The 13,809-nt window shown below is 41.4% G+C and overlaps 1 pseudogene; it reads right to left on the bottom strand.

Moving 5' to 3' along the window:
* Positions 1–279: 279 nt before the first annotated feature.
* LOC149256461 (uncharacterized) overlaps positions 280–13,809 on the bottom strand; it is a 51,285-nt pseudogene continuing 37,755 nt past the window's right edge.

The raw sequence follows: 13,809 nt of genomic DNA on the forward strand, positions 1-13,809 counted from the left end.
TCCCCCTGCGTCATGCGCACGTCATCCTGACGTCACCTCACCTATGCCCGCCCCCGCGTCCCGTGGCCCTCCACGCAGTCCTGCCACCGCATCCACCCGCCACCGCATCCACCCGCCACCGTGTCCTGCCACCCTGGCGGACACCTCAGCAGACACGTCACCTCCGTACCCGGGCCCCGCCATGACGTCATGCTGACGTCATCGGCGGAAAAGCGCCAAATGCACATTTTTTCCAAAATTAACGTTATAAACGACTAAATGAGTCGTTTTCGGTCATTATCACGCGCAAAAGAAGTAGCCGTTGTCGACCAGCTGCCGCGAAATCTGTCCTCCAGCCATCAAATTCGACATTACAACCGCTGCAAATTCAGGATTCGACGGCATTAAGCCTCCACAGGCCGGCCCGCAAGCTTTCAAGCCAGTTTTTCCAGGTATTTCGCCAGTTTTCCTACTTTGCCCATGCATTCCAATTCTCTGTAAAATTCACCATTAAAAGACTGCTAAAACTCCTAAGTTCAGCTTTGCCTGCCATCTGAAGTGAACCCAAACAATCTGCACCATCCCTAAACCACAATTCGACCCTGGAGCGATCAGTCCGCGGGCTAAAACTGTAAAATTGCCCCCGAGGTGCTCGGCATTGTTCCCTTTTGCCGAGTACAGGCCACCTGCATTCTTACCAAAGAAACATCACTGTCTCTAAAGCTTGCCATTAGCAATTCACATCCCTGTGAATTTGCAGTAAACCACAAAAGCCAGCTTGCATTTTTTCGTTAAAAGGAAGACACTAGCCTATGTTTACAGTTCACTTGCTACTTAAGTCCTTATAGACTTGTTAAGCTAGTACTTCCACCTGCACAAATTCAGATTATAGCATGGCAGCCTCTGCATCCTCTTCCCTCAGTGTAGCTCCATTAAATCAAACCAACAAGGAGCTGGAGGCCTTGCCATTCATTGACAAGGATTGTCTCATTGGGGAATTTGAGGGAGACAGGGACTTCTTGAAGACATTCACTCAACTAAGGGAAGATTATAAGGAGGGGCATGGTACACATGGGATATGAGAATCAAACCTGCCCTATTACTGTCTCCCAGCTGTGAATGTTTTCCCTGAAATCATCCACCTATGTGCTGAACACTATGATGTCCAGCACAGAGCTGTCAATACTCCATCAGGGAGGATCCTCTTCTATATAAATGCTGACTCCATCAACAAGATGTTACAGTTTGATCAGACAGAGTTGCTGGTCCCGTTCTCCACAACTTATTTGCTGGAAACTGGTGATAAGATGACCAGTGAGGAGCTGCAAAAGGTCACCCGGAACTTCATGAGACCTGAATACCAGCCTACAGGGCCACCTCCCTATCTGAGGGAGCATTTCGATGATATAGGCAGGCTATTACTAGACATGATAGCCTATGTATTGGGATACCAAAACAGTGAGCATGTGGATAAATCCATGCTAGTGTTGCTGTCTGCTTACAGCCCGCGTCAACCCCCTGCCCGAAAGTATAACTTTGCTAAGTTTATAGCCAATAAGATTCATGATCAATTAAGCAAGGTGGACAGACAGGGGGTCTTCAGATACTCAGCTTACATCTACCATCTGTTCATGTTTCATCATTCTGAAGCCTTCCCATGTTACATCAGAAGGCTGGATAATAAAGGGGAGAGAAGATCTGTCATCTTCTGGACCTCAGTTTATCATAAAGTCACAAATTCACCCTATACCTACTGTGAATTTGTTGACCAGTTTGTGTACCCAGTCTCTTGCATGCTGATGAGCTCCCCTCCACCTAGAATATCTAATGAAATCAAGAAAGCTCTGCAGCTCTCTAAAAAATATAAAATAGGTGACTGGTACCTATATGAACACCATACTGTATTCAGAGTTTATGGTTGTGAGCTCTGTCCATACAGGCTCCCCAAGTATGTACCTATGAGGTTGTTTGCCTTGGAGTATTACAGGCAATTAATTCAGTCAGACCTCACCCATTTCCACAGCTCCAAGAAAAAGGCCCACCTTAGTTTCAAAAATGATTTGGGCCCCTTCATTATGAACAAGAAGGAAGGATGGGAATCTGCAGACTTGATCCTCAAAGACAAATATAAGTTGTCCTATAGTTTTCGATGGGTCCCTTATGACCCTCAAGGTTTCATCACTGCTAGGAGAAATAAGTACAGACTCCTAGGTATTAAGCACTGTCACTACCCACACATAGAAAAGTATGCCAATTTGCAAGAATGGCAGCTGGACACCCTAGTGGAGAGTTTAACTGAAGAAGAAAGAATGCTTAAAAACATGAAAGAGCTTGAGAAGACTATTGACCTGGACTATGTGCAGCAGGTACCTTTCAGGCCGCCTCACTCAGTAGGAGAAGGGACCTCAGTGACAAGGACAGCACCACAGGCACCCTCTACATCGGCAGCAGCAGTGGATAAAGGCAAAGGCATAATGGATGCAGAACATGAAACACTGAAAGAGAAGGCAGCCCCTTCAACTGAACAGCAAACTAAGCAGCAAAATGAGCTGCAGAGGGAGGAACAAACAGAGCAGCTGAAAGATCAAACTCCTCCTCCACAAACTCAGACTCCTACAACACCTATTCTGCAAACCCCAGCCCATGAGGAGAGGGGTTCTAAAAGAGAGAGAGAAGAGTCCACTCCTATTAGTGGACCTTCCCATCAGCCAGAGGCCAAAAGACAAAGGGCAGATTCCCCTGAGGTGGAAGACATTACTGAAGATGTCTTAAACAGCACAGGAAAGGACAGGGAGGGAAGCCAACATACAGGGACAAGCTCCTTTCAGCAGGAGCAGACTTTACAGCTTGGTTTGGAGGTGTCATCCTCATCTCACCAAAGCCAGAAGCCTAAAAGCACTAAGGCTTCTTTTAAAAAGATCAAGGCAGCAAATGAGTTATTAAGGGCTGAGGTTTACAAACAGTTCATAGATGCTACACCAGCCCAGCAGGAAAGATTGATGTGGTCTATGACTTCAAGGAAGAAAAAATGATATTCAGCCATTTCAAACCCAAGGGGCCACAGCCAATGACAACTGCAGATTTTATCAAAACAAGGGTGGAGGTCCTAGCTAAAGACATACATCCTATGGACCAGATTGAACTCCACAAGCAGACTTGGGAGATGGTCTATTCCACATTGGTTGAGAAGGCCACACTGGCCCATGAGCTGAAAGATTCCTTGAAGAACACAAACACTCAGCTTGATTTTGAGAGGATGTCCTCTAAGGCCAAGGACAATAGAATAAAGTCTCTGGAGGAGATTATTATTGATCTAGGGCATGATCCTAGTGATCCAACAGGTGTAAAGGCCCTCATAAAGAAGAAAGATGATGATCTGAATGCCATGAAGAAGAGGTTGGGGTTGTTACCTACAGAACACCCCCAGACAGCAGAACTACAAAAAGAAAAACAGCTTGATGAACAACTTGACCTCCTTCTACAGCAAGATCAGAGGATCAAAGAATTGGAGAAAGAACTGGAAGGAACGCTACAAGAAAAACAGGGAGAATCTACACTCCAGGCTCCTCCAACAGCTTCAGCAACAGCAACAACTTCAGGGGCAACAGTGGCCCCTACAACAGAAGTAGCAGGCACAACAGCAGCTCCAGATGCCCACCCAAGTGTAGAAGAATTGACCAAGGCTGTCAAGGCAATGGAGCTCCAGGCAGATGAGATAAATAAAGCAAAGGACAAATTGGCAGAGATAGATGCCAAGTATGACAAATCAAAGGTAACTATAGCAGAATAGGGCAGAGAAATTAAGGCCCTAAAGGATAAAATAAAGGCCCTGGAAAAAGAGCTCAATCTGGAAAGTACCATGGCCGACATAAAAAGAATTTTGTGGGGTAAGATTACCCAAGCTGTCACCAAACAATGGAAATCCATCAAAACAATCCATGAGTACATGGATTTAGTTGGCCAAGCACAAACAGAAATCCAGAGGGCCAAAACAGTGCTAGGAAACAGACCTGAGCAGGCAAACCAACTGATAGATTTTTTGAACAGGCAAGACAAAGAGGAGCTGGCAGCCATTGGCATCGTCAACAGAACAGAGGCCATCCTCACAGCTAAAAAGGTGCTAACTCTCAGAAGTTATGTACAGACTGTAGAAAGAAAATGCTATGAAATACAGGCTGAGGTGGAGGAGTATAAACTCAAAATGGGAATGCTACAAGCAAGGGGATTGCCTGGCCTGCTGAACAGCACAGGGAAATTGATTACCAGAGATCAATTCACCAACAGAATGGCTACTTACATTGAAAATCAAATCACAGCATTTGGCAGTACTCATGAGGAAACAGGGCCTCCAACAGCACAGAGCTTGTACACTAAACTTGAAGGCCTATTTTTCATTGAAAGTGAGGCAAATCATTTGTTTGAAACTCCTCCTAACTTTTGGCGGTATACAGAGGCCGATGAGATTCTAATAAAAATTCGGAGACATCAGATGCCAAAGGAAGATTGGTGGCAAGCAATGCTTCAAATTCTGCCACGGTAGCTCCAGCTGTTCAGTCACTGCCAGCTCCAGGTCACTATCAAACAAACAGAAGGATAAAGTGAGCATTAAAAGCAGCTGAATGCAGACTCAGCATTTAGACTATGTCGGCTAGCCAAAAAGATAAAGAAATGCGTAAATTTTGGCGGTACACCCCTAACCAACTCCAAGAGTTACCAAGTCAGCAGTCTCTGACCTTTTTCTGACAGCTAAGGGACTAAAAGTGATCACAACATTTACTCTCTCAGCGGCTACACTCCAGCAATTAACTGAGCATTTATGGAACATTCACTCTCCTTTCTGATATTTTCTTATGTAAATTTGTATATATACTCCCCTTAGTAACGCATAAGGGGTTGGTAATTTTTACTCTGAGGCATGTATACTCTGTATTTACAGAAAAGTTTAATACAAAGAGCAATTTCAGCTCAGTGATTTCCTAAAGCTATGGTGTCTTGTTGATAATTTAAGTGCTGTTGCAGAATCCTTGCATTGTCTGGTGGAATGATATGTTTCCTTTAAACTCTGTTCTGTTTCCCTATGTTATTTCATTTTCATATTCTTATCATATCTAGCAACAAAGAAAAAGAATAGCTCAGGACATGTTTCTTAACACCCTGTGCTCAATCTTATATTGCTGTAAATGTTTTCTTCAGGATTAAAATAGACATGAATTCTTAAATGCTCATGTTACATTTAATTCCATGTTGTGAATGTTATCTAGAAATTCTTAAATGCTTCCAGGTAACAATTGCTTTTCTTTCGTATCAGTTTATAGAAAGATCCTTAATTGCCTTTCTTATCCTGAACATGTTACACACAAACTCAATTTCAAAGCATTGTTCCTCGGACAATTATCCTGCTCTGCAGCTTTCCTTATTATATCAACATAGCACACCAAACCAAAGGACCACTGACTCCATTGCCCAATGTTATATAAGATACTGGTAAGAGCATACACGTTTGACTGAACCTTTTCCAACCAAACAAATTTAAACCAAAATCAAAACTTCACATCTAGCCTAAGATACTATCAGAACAGAGACAAATTATAAAGAGAGAGCCCTCTCTGATTACAGTTTGGCTAGAAACTGTAATCTAAAGACTGGTTAGTGGTTACCCCGGCCGTATTCCCTTGGGAGTCATAGGGAACAACCTGGGTGATAACAGATCCAAGAATTTTGGGTATGGTTCCATACTGATTGCTTTTGCTTTGGAGAGGATTCCACTGATGCATCCTCAGTACATTTCACTAGGATTTCTAGCACTGAGGGAACCACAGATGCAGAGATGGGTTGATATTATGGTCAGACATGCTGGTCAATCACAGATTTCTTTCTCTGATGCCATCTTTGAGTGGTTCGACCATTAGGAGATGGTCTTTTTGGAGTATCCATATGTCAGGATGGATTTCTGAGGCGACCCAGATTTGGCGTTACCGGCTGGCGAGCAGTGGAGTGCGATAGGTAAAATGATTCGACCATATCTTTGTTTATCAGTTTTATAATGTTTTTGTGCTTTAAAATGTTATAAAGACTAATTGAACTCATATGTGTATGTAGATATTGGGCCAGTGCGACCGGAGGCATGCCCACGGGCGGCAGGTGATGCTCCAGTAGGAGAGGCTGTAGGGAGGGCCATCCTTCGAGATCTGGACATATCGAAGATCCTGGAAGTGTTGTAGGATCAGGTCGAGGGCCTTACTCTCAGTATTCAGGATGTTAAGACCGATGAGTTACCCTTGAGGTTACAAAGCCACACTAGTGGTGTGCCGAGTCGATGGACCTATCTCTTGCACATGATTGCACAGGCGGTGACATGTTATCACCAGCATCATTAGTCTAGGATGTTTTTCTGCATTCATTTTGAGTTTGTTGGTGATGTGACTGATTTTGTCTTGGACACAAAACATTTTGTAAAAACTATAAACAATTATATATTTTTGATTTTCAGAGTTTTATTCTAGTTAAGTTATGCAATCCTGATGCAAATATTAATGTAAAATGCTTTCCTTACAAATGCTACAAATGCCTATCTAACACATAGTTTGCTAATGAATCAGTTAATGTGTTTAAATTTCTGGAAATATGTTGATATTGAATGGAATCAAACTGTCTTTCCAAAATTTTGACTCTTAGGAACATGCGATAAATAGTTGGGTTTCGAACAGAATAAACGCCAGTAAGCTATAGAATGATGAGTTGTGAATCTAGCCTGACAATGAGTCGGTGTATACCACATGAAATTAAATCAGAGAGAAGTTCAATCAATGCGCTATATTCAGCGATATTATTCATCGACCGACCAATACATATCCCCCTGAAACTCACTAACTCACCACTTGGAGTGAAAATGGCCCAGGCTGCAGAAGATAGATTCCGCGTACTATGACTAGCTCTGTTGGCATACCCAACAAATGGTTCCAAAAAGTATGACATCCGCAATCAAATGTAAATTGGATTACATAACCAAAATGATAACTCTAAAAGAAAACAAAAATGTAACAAAAGTATATATACAAAGAGTGTACTACACTTAATCAAGCATAGTAATGCTTGAGATACAACCTATTTCGGGGCTGCGACAGCGGGATTCCATCATAATCGACCAACGCGTAGGCTCCTTTTGTCAATACTCATTTAATAATGTAGGGGCCCATCCATAATGGTTCGAATTTGCATGCTCCCAATATGTCAGAGTTCTGATCATAAAGCAAGACAAGGTCATCTTCTGAGAAGACATGAGGCTTGACATTTTTGTCAAATTGCACCTTGACATGTTTCTTATGTGCTTCATTAGCCAGTGCGGCATCATGAAGGGTTTCATCTAAGTGGATTAGTTCCAAGAAATGAGCCTCTTCCTCTGAAGTTTCAGGAAGGAGATCAATTGCGAGCTTGAGAGATGAAATTTCACACTAAATTGGTAAGACAACTTCTAGACCATACACCAACTGAAAAGGTGTAAATCCAGTCACATTTCTCACCGAAGTCCTATATGCCCAGAAAGCTGAGTATAGGATTAAATGCCAATTCCGTTTTTGGACTCCAATCATTCTCTGCAGCATGAACTTAAGGACTTTGTTGATCGCCTCAACCTGTCCGTTAGCCTGCGGATAATATGGAGTAGAACTATCATGGGACAGTCCTAATTTGGCAATCAATTCAACCATCATGTGATTGCGAAAATGTGATCCATGATCTGTGACTATAGCTTGTGGAACACCGAATCTAGAGACTACATGATTGAAAAAGAAAAGAGCAGCCATTTTGCCACTGTTGTTTAATGTAGGCATCGCCTCGGCCCATTTTGTAAAATAGTTGACAGTGACTATAATATACCCATGCCCCCCAGCCGAGGTGGGGTTACATGTCATAAAATCAATGCCCCATTTAGCGAATGGCCCAACAACAACTACTAGATGTAGTGGTACAGGTGGTAATATGGTTTTGCAATCAAAAATCTGACAAGCATGGAAACTTCTGACTGCAATTATGCAATCTTTGAATATAGTGGGCCAGAAGTAACCTACTCGTAAGATCTTTTGTGCAGTAGTGTAACCAGATAGATGCCCCCCACACGCACCTGAATGACAATCATTCAGAACTTTTTCGGCCTCCTCATGCATGAGGCACCTTCGCAGAATTGTATGGACACCACGATGGTAAATTGTATCACCGATGATCATGTAGTCTTTTGCTTGGTATCGAATACATTGTTGTTCTGAGCAAGAGGTGTTTGGCCTAAAAGTTTGGGTTTGGAGATAGATCAGTATATCTCCATACCACGGATCGCTTAACAATATCAGAAACAGAGTCTCATCCACGATTGATGCTTTAGATGTTAAATGATTGGATGACGATGGAAGGTCACAAAGTAACTCCGCGAAGATGAGAGACTTCTTTGATTTGGATTTGGTGAATTCTAGATCAAACTCTTGCAAAATGGCTATACATTTGGAATATTTCCCCCCCAATAATTAACGGAACAAAATGTAGGTCATAGGGTTGCAATCTAACACAATGGTAGTTTTGTGGAAGAGTATATAGTGTCGAAATCTCTTTATTGCTTGAATAGCTGCTAAAGCCAGCTTTTCAACATAAGAGTATTTTCTTTCTATATCATTTAGGTTTTGACTTAAATAATATATAAGATGTTCTATGCCATCATTTTCTTGCACTAAAACCATAGCGATGGTTGTATCTATGGTGGCGAGATACAAGTTAAAGTCTTCATGAGAGTCAGGAGCATACATTAATGATGCCTTTATCAGGGAATCTTTTAAAGCATAAAAGGAAGCTTGCGCAACCTGATCCTAGTTGAAGGGTACTTCTTTTTTCAGAAGACGCGTATAACCTTTAGCAAGTTCAGCGTAATGTGGAATGAACCTCCTCAAAAAGTTTGTTTTTCCTTGGAGTTTCTGTATCTGAAGCAAATTTTAAGGTGCAGGCATGTCAAGGATTTCCTGAACCTTACATGGGTCGAGTCGAATTTCGTCCTTAGAAACTACAAAACCAAGTAATCGACCGGAACCAACACAAAACACACACTTGTGTGGATTGAGTCATATCTTGTAGTGTGGGCAACGTAGAAATATGGTTCTCAAATGCTGCAGATGATCAGTCTGCTTTTGAAAATGAGCTGGTAAATCATCAAGATATGGTTGAACGATGTGCTCGATGTCATGGAAGGCACAGTTCATTGCCCTCTGAAAAGTGGCCCCTGCGTTCTTCAAACAGAAAGGTAATTTGTGATATGCGAATGTGCCCCATAGACATATAAATGCAGCCTTTGACTGGTCCTATGGGCAGAATTGATTTGATTGTATCCGGAAAATCCATCCATAAATCAAAATATTTCGCATCTGGAACTTTCATCAATTATCTGGTCGATGAAGGGTGTAGGATAGTTTTCTTTTTGACAAGCTTGATTCACATCCCTATAATTGATGCACACTCTAATTGTTCCTTGTTTTTTCATTACAGGAACAATGTTCGATACCCAATCAGTGAGTGTAATAGGGTGAATGAAACCAGCATGCAAAAGTTTTTCAACTTCTGCTGTAATGGTAGTGGCTTTCTTCAGATGAACAAGTTGAAGCCTTTGTCTTACTGGTTTGACATCTGGATACATATTTATTTCATGTTCAACAATTCTCGAGTCAATGCCTTGCATTTCTTCATATGACCATGCAAAGACATCTCTGGATTCGCGAAAGAGAGTGGAGTAAATTTCTAGTTCTCATGAAGAACATGATTTGCCAACATGAATATTCTCTACAACATTAGGTTTGCTCAAGATATTAATGGCTATATTTTCTTCAATATTGGACAGATTTCGCTCGGAATCCACTATATTTACAGTATTTGATAGAAAATCAAAGACTGAAGGATGATTAAATTCGCTTGAATAATCTTCATTGTTTTCTTGAAGGTGGGAACGATGGTGGTAATCTTCCCATGATGTCTCTCCTATCATCATAGACTGAATGATTCCTTCATCTGTAGAATGTATACGAGACCAAGGATCAGAGGAGGTACCATACTCTAGATAGCTATCTACCCAAACACTTGCTGAGTGTTGATTTGGGTTCGCCGCCCAGGCCTAGAAAATTGATTGCTACAAAGATTCTATGGGGCTTGGAGGCAACACCCCGCGATGATCCACACTATCAAAATGGTCAGAGTTGTTCTTAATATTTGATGATGTAGAAGATATCATATGAAAAGTTTCCACTGTGGCCACTTTCACTAGATTACTTGGAGGCGGGAGGGCAAAAGCACCCATTAAGGAAGGGTCTTTTAGGAGACCTACTCCGACATGTTGAAGCAATTGAGAATTTCCATGGATCAATGGAATGCTTCCAGTAGCTTGTGAAATGTTGGGGAAAAAGGTTAGTTGGTCAACGATTGTAATTCCACCTTGGAAGGGAAATGCAATCTTTCTAAAATATGTTGACACAACGACGGCCATAGCATAAATCCAGGGCCTTCCTAGCAAGATATTGTAGTCAAGGTTTCCATCAATGACCTTGACTTCAATTTCTACTGTCTTTCCCCCCAGTTCAACTTGAAAGTTACTTAATATCCCATATGGCATGTATGTTCTTCCATCGAATGCTTTTAATGTCGTTGATGATCGTGACAAGGATGGTGAGCCTAAAGTTTTCCAACAACTCATTGAAATAATACAGGTAGATGCCCCCTCATCAATAATTGTTCAATGAATAGTTTTATTGAGGGCTTTTACCTGTATAAGGAAAGTGAGTTGGACCAGAAACTGAGGTTCATATCCTTTATGGTTAAAGGCCACAAGATTGGAATCCGCTGGGTCGATCCCACCTATTGCAGATAACAAAGCCTACTTTTGGGAGGGGAAATTTTGCTGCACTTCAAGTGTCGACATAGAGGATGGTGATTGAGCCAAATCCTCCAATATATTATAATTCTGTGCTTCTCAAGCATGAGGATTAAATGTCGATTTATGTACTACTCCCTTTGACGGCTTTATATTTAGTTCAGGAATGATGGGCAAAACAACTTCTGGCGAAGTTGTTGTTGAACTACTAGGTTGATCTGTAGCCTTGTTTTTCGATGATAGTGGATTCCCATAATCTTTATTCCTTGTTGATATCAACGCATCATTTTGATGTTTTGATATGGATAGCATAAGAACCTGGGCTGGGGAAGCATGATCGATAGCAACCAAATTGGTTGATGGGCTCGAAAACGGATCAGTCAACACAGCTGAAGTACTTGAAGTCTTCAAAAATTTCATAACCTCAGCTTTATGTGGACAATATTTCGTGAAATGCTCGTCCTCGCATATGTAACATGGATAACAAGGTTTCTTTTGCCTGGTAGGGTCTTGAGAAGATTTTTTAGGAGGTGAATTTTCCCGTTTCTTCTTATTATTTTTCTCTTTCTTCTTGCCCCCTAGTTGCTTTGGATTCTTGCCCTTGTCAGATGACATGGCATTAATCTCTAAGGCAAGAGGTTCTTCATTTTCTTTTTGACTAGAAACTGCAAGGGATTTTTTAGATGGAGCCTTTGCGGTTTTCGTGTTTGTGGTACCGATCACGCCATCATCGACATGAGAGTCCTTGTTTGATTTAGGATGGGGAGGAATGGAAAATTATGGTCTAGGAGCATCAGGAATCTTATCGTAGAGCGTGCTAGACTGAGTATAGATCAAGTCTAAATATTGTGCATGAGCAATGACTTGCTCTTCAGTGACAACTCCTCCCTTAGCCATATCCTTAGTAATAGAGGACAATAATGATTTAATAAACCATTAAGCTAAAATCTGATTAGGAACATACGTCTTTAACATTCGATGACGATGTCGTCACTCATGAATATGATTAGATATGTGAGTGGCTGTTGTCTGTTTAAAGTTGGTAAGGAGTTCTGTCCCCATTTCGTACCTTATGGGTAGCTGAAAAATGGGTTTAAAAGGTAGTGGCAAGGGTGATGAAGTTATCGAACGAAGCTCTAGGCAATTCAATATACCATTTTGCTACCAGACCAGTGAGCGTTCTCTAAAAAAGGTGAAGCCTAATCGAATCATCATTTAGGGTGTTAGATGAGCACCACAAATGAAAGGTCATTATGTGATTCGATGGATCTTAAACTGAATTTCCATTGAATTTAGGAATATCGGAGGGAAGTTTATGAGGAATCACTGGCCACCAAGGGGCATAAGCAATTGGATCATTCATCAACCGACTCAAATCCGGTAATTCTAGGGTTGCCACAAAAGGCAACTGTTGATCCAGGTTAGGCGAAGCATACCCAGGATAAGATGGAATCGCCTAAGCGGTAGGTCTTTGCATACCAACATAATGTATCTGACACTGGTAACTTTGATAAGGTTGTTGGACATAACCATTATAGTATGGTTTTTGATAACTATTTTGAAAATGTGGTTGTCGATTACCTATAAAGCCTTGTTGCTCAGGTCCTCGATAGGTTTGCTGGAATTGCGGTTGTTGGTATTGTACCAGCCATGGTTGTTGGACCATTTGTTGTTGCCCAATACTGGAAGATTGACCAATATGTGGATTAATTATACTCATTTGAGCCTGAGTTGTTCTAGGTAAGGAAGAACTAACCTGAGGTTGTGATTGAGCCGTAGAGACAAGAGGATGTTGTATTGCAACCTGAGATACTTAAGGTTGACACACAACAAACATTGCTTGTACAACAGTGACAATAGTAGGTGTAGTGGGAATATTCAACACAGGTTGGGCTGGTTTCATTGAATATAGAACCCTTGGTTGTTGAGGCAGTATTGGTACCCAACTGCTGGATGTAATTCTAGTTTGACTTGAATTTTGTTGTAAACTCTCATATGGTTGTTCTCCAGGAGGGAATAATGAAAAAGCATACTACCCTCCATATGGTGACAGTCCAGTGTTCAAAGGATATGTCGGTCTTTGAAGACTAGACTGCCCAAATTGATATTGGCATGCAGGATCAATTTGTTGAGTTTCAATATAAGAAATACCAGATGGGACTACGGATGAACAAATAGGAACACACCATGTTGTCGAAACAGTCCCTGAATGGACTCCAGTTAGTGATTGGTAACTAGCAAGGACAGATGGTATACCAGAAAACATTGTAGGAACGATAGCTGGAAGCTCTGCTGTAGCTGTTTCAGATGACATAGTCCTAGATGTTGATGGTTGTTTAGACATATTTAGTCTATCCAAAATATTTTCTAGCGATTTGATAGGAAATTGCGATGAAGGATGGTTAAAAGAACTAACTTCAGGATTAGAAGGATATAAGTGAATCCCAATTCCAAAATGCAATGGGGTACTGGATGGAATATCCTCTACTATCTCTTCTATTGCAATTAGTCTAGGTGGAAGAGGTAGACCGTCAGGTCTGTAAAATACTTCTGGAGTCGAAGAAGGTATTGCTTCTGCAGAGACAGATACCGGAGGGGTGACACCTTCTGAATTCTGGAAATCAACTTCCTGATGTTCAGGTAAGGGAACTTCAGTCTCTGGATCAGCTCTATCTGGAGCTGTTTCAGGTATAGAAGTGTTTACCGTTACACTAGGATCAGTTCTAATGTCCTCTTGCAACTACGAAATTCCTTCTGTAAAGGCAGATGTACCAGAAATGATCGGAGTAATTGTAGTCTCTGATGATGTTGAAACACAAGTTTCAAATCAATCAGGTGAATTGGACTTAGTTAAATGAGACTTTTTTTCTTGGAATGGTTTCATTTCCGGAGTCAAAGATGGTTGACTCACTAGTCTCTACAAACGACGAGGTTTTGAT

This window comes from Pinus tabuliformis, chromosome 7, assembly GCF_031772625.1.
Source record: "Pinus tabuliformis cultivar Carrire ecotype Pingquan chromosome 7, CPIR1, whole genome shotgun sequence".
Classification (NCBI taxonomy): domain Eukaryota; kingdom Viridiplantae; phylum Streptophyta; class Pinopsida; order Pinales; family Pinaceae; genus Pinus; species Pinus tabuliformis.